The sequence below is a fragment of the Rhagoletis pomonella genome, unplaced genomic scaffold (genome assembly GCF_013731165.1).
Source record: "Rhagoletis pomonella isolate Grant_MI unplaced genomic scaffold, Rhpom_1.0 Rhpom_scaffold_00004, whole genome shotgun sequence".
NCBI lineage: Eukaryota > Metazoa > Arthropoda > Insecta > Diptera > Tephritidae > Rhagoletis > Rhagoletis pomonella.
The window spans coordinates 63,058,003-63,061,038 of NW_023458558.1; the positions used below are offsets into that span (position 1 = coordinate 63,058,003).

The 3,036-nt window shown below is 34.3% G+C and overlaps 1 protein-coding gene across 5 annotated transcripts in view; it reads left to right on the forward strand.

Annotated features, from left to right (window-relative positions):
* The window catches only part of LOC118737949 (alpha-1,6-mannosyl-glycoprotein 2-beta-N-acetylglucosaminyltransferase), a 61,901-nt gene that overhangs the window by 17,644 nt on the left and 41,221 nt on the right, over positions 1-3,036 (forward strand). The gene's annotated exons all lie outside the window — the stretch shown is intronic.

The following is a 3,036-nucleotide window of genomic DNA, read 5'->3' on the forward strand; positions in this document are numbered from 1 at the left end:
CATATAAAATATGCTCGATAATTTCGTTTGTATGGAAGAAAACGCCTAGCACCATCAGCTAAAAATATTATTAAATAAAAATTAAGGCGATTTTCTAGCGTCTTGCACTTTAACCTACTAAAATTTAATGAGCTACATAACTGCATACCCAAAATTTATCTAAAAATTCTAAATGAAAAGTTTAACATTTTTGGGTGCAAATGTTAAAGTTTGTTGAATTTTCGTAACTTTTGTACGAAGTTTCAAATGTGGATTTATTGGCACTGGTTTAGTAAAGTGCTAAACTTTTATACAAAAAAGCATTAACATTAAATAAACAAAATAAAAATAGCCAAAACTAGTCAGCTGACCACAAGTGTTTATGTAGGTATGTACATACCAGACATCTGCAGCGGGTGCATGATTTTCGTGTATACTCGATCATCTAACAAAACCCGTTTTGCATCGTTCTCTGTATACGATCAGAAGTATTGTTCGTTATCGACTGAGCTCAAGACGAACATGTTGGCCACAACACCCGATTGCTTTTCATACATACTTGATTGGGTTCGGGTGCTTTGCAGCTCAATATACCCGGGTGTTCGAGTTTCAACCCGAGTGTGCACAAAATTTTCTTGATTGGCTTATGGCGTTTTTGTTTCTGCAAAAAATGTTGCCTTCTCATCGCGGTGTTCTTAGTTTTTGTGCGTAGAGGGCAAAGAGAAGGTTGAATTTTTCGGTAGTTTGTTTAAGTGTACATTTAACCATTTCTTATATTTTTGCTCATACAAAATGCGACATCACGACGCCTACATCCATTTAGGTATAAATGTGTGTAGATTGGCAATGCCCAAGCCCTATACACTCGGTGCACATTTATTTTTTGTAAAAGTACTTATGTACCTACATAGTTTTAGGCTGTGTTCTAATATATACACACACAGCTTTCCACGCGAAACTATACGAAATAGATGCAAAAACATTTTTGTCTACTTCGCTTCTAATTTTTTCATTGCGTATGCACAAGCACAAAGCAACAACATTTTCGTATGCTTTGTGGGAACATATTGGCGCCAGTTACCTTCAGCGTAAATTTCTTTGTTGTCCTGCATTTTATCGCAATGTTCGGGTGTCCGTTTCATTGTTACACAAATTTTCGGGTTCGCTGCGGGTGTCCGAGTGTGGTGTTCGCTTATGCTCAATTTATAGCGAGGGTGATCGAACAGACTCGTTCGTAACCAAAGCAGCTGTCGGGTATGCATCTCGATCGAACACATAGTAGCCGAGTGTGGCGTTCGCTTGTGCTTGATTTTTAGGGAGTGTGATCAAAAAGGCTCGATCATACTCAAAGCTGTTCTCTGGTACATACATACAAATTGAATATATATACATATATACACACATCTGGCACATACATAAAATTAATTCGCAAAAACGCAAGCCAAAAAAGTGTAGCCATGTAATACACAGCCAACGGCGAGACCGTCCACAATCAGTTTCCCGTTGAGGTTCACGCGTCCAACACGAACCAATAAAATGTTGAACACTTGGAGTGCGTAAGTGTCGATCAGTTAGTGGCGCTGACTTGCATTTGCACTGGAGCGCATTTTTTCGCATTCTCCATTATCAGCTATGCACTTTTTGCATAGAAAGCTTACATAAATATGTACTAAGTAAATATTCGGTTTTTACGCTGGTGTGTACGGTGCTTTGACATTTTTTCTTATTTGGGCAAAAATCATTCAAATTCAATTTTTAAAAGGAGTCCAAACATAGATGTATAAGTATATTTAACATCTGTGTTTAAATACTTTTGTGCTAATGGCTAAAAAAGAATCATTAAGACAAGCGGCGGCAGTTGGTACAATGACAGCGCAGGGTTGGCATTTTGTATTCCCGCCCCACCAACATTGCTGTTTGTGACGAAGCCGGACGGTAGCGTATAAAGCCAACAATTACAAAGTGAATTAAAAACTAATAAATAAGTACATAGAAACCTGATAACAGCAGCTGTTATTCAGTAATGACATTTATTCAGCGCAAACTACAATTTCTTTTTACCTACACACGAGTATGCGCTTAAGGTACTCAGTATTCGCACTCATTTTTAAAGTACATAGCAGTCTTAACTCAATGATAAGGTCGCACAAGTCTATAACTACATATATACTTAAATAAAATTTTAAAGGGTATTTTAATAGGTGGTTACAAATGTTTTCATTTAAATTTAGCGAACAAATTAGCACGTCAGAAATTATATCAATTAAGTATGTACATTAGACTGGATACAAAAAAATCATTTCTGTTTTTCCATTGGACTTATATAAGCTATTATATTTTTAGACTTGCACAAAAATATTTCGGAAAAATATACCTCCAAAAATTAAGCTTTTTGAATAAAAATAGTTATTTAAAGTATTAAAAAAATTACCTCAGATGAAAAATCAGTTTAAGCCATGATAAAAACATAGCAAGGTAGAACCGTTCTCTCATTTTGTCGGCCATGATTTTTTTTTAAGTTTGCCAGCATTTTAAAATCATATAAAATTGAAAATAAAAAATTGAAATTGTTCGAAATTGTTGTTGCTTGAGATTGAAAATGAAAATGTGTGTGTGAGTTTGTGAGTAAATTTAAAAATTAAAATGTTTGAAAATGTCAAGAATTTTAAAAGTAACTCTCAGCGGTTCTACCTTACTATATTCTTATCATGGTTTAAGCTTGAAAGATTTCCATAAAAATATCTAAACAAATTTTCTACTCATAATAATGAGATTTTTGATGCTGTTTTTTGAACTTTTTGAAAGAGAAAAACTTGAATAACTCAGCCAAAATTTTGCCAATTTACACTTATGAGGTATCATTGCAAAGGCATTTTCTTTTCCTTTTTCAAAGTATGAAAGAGAAAGATAGGATTAAGACGTGTTGATATTTGAAAAAAAAAAAATATTTAGACGTGAATGAGTTTTTTGCAAAGGAATAAAAAGAGTGAGGAAGTACCTTTCCACTGATACCATGATAAAAATATAGTAAGGTAGAACCGCTGAGAGTCACTTTTA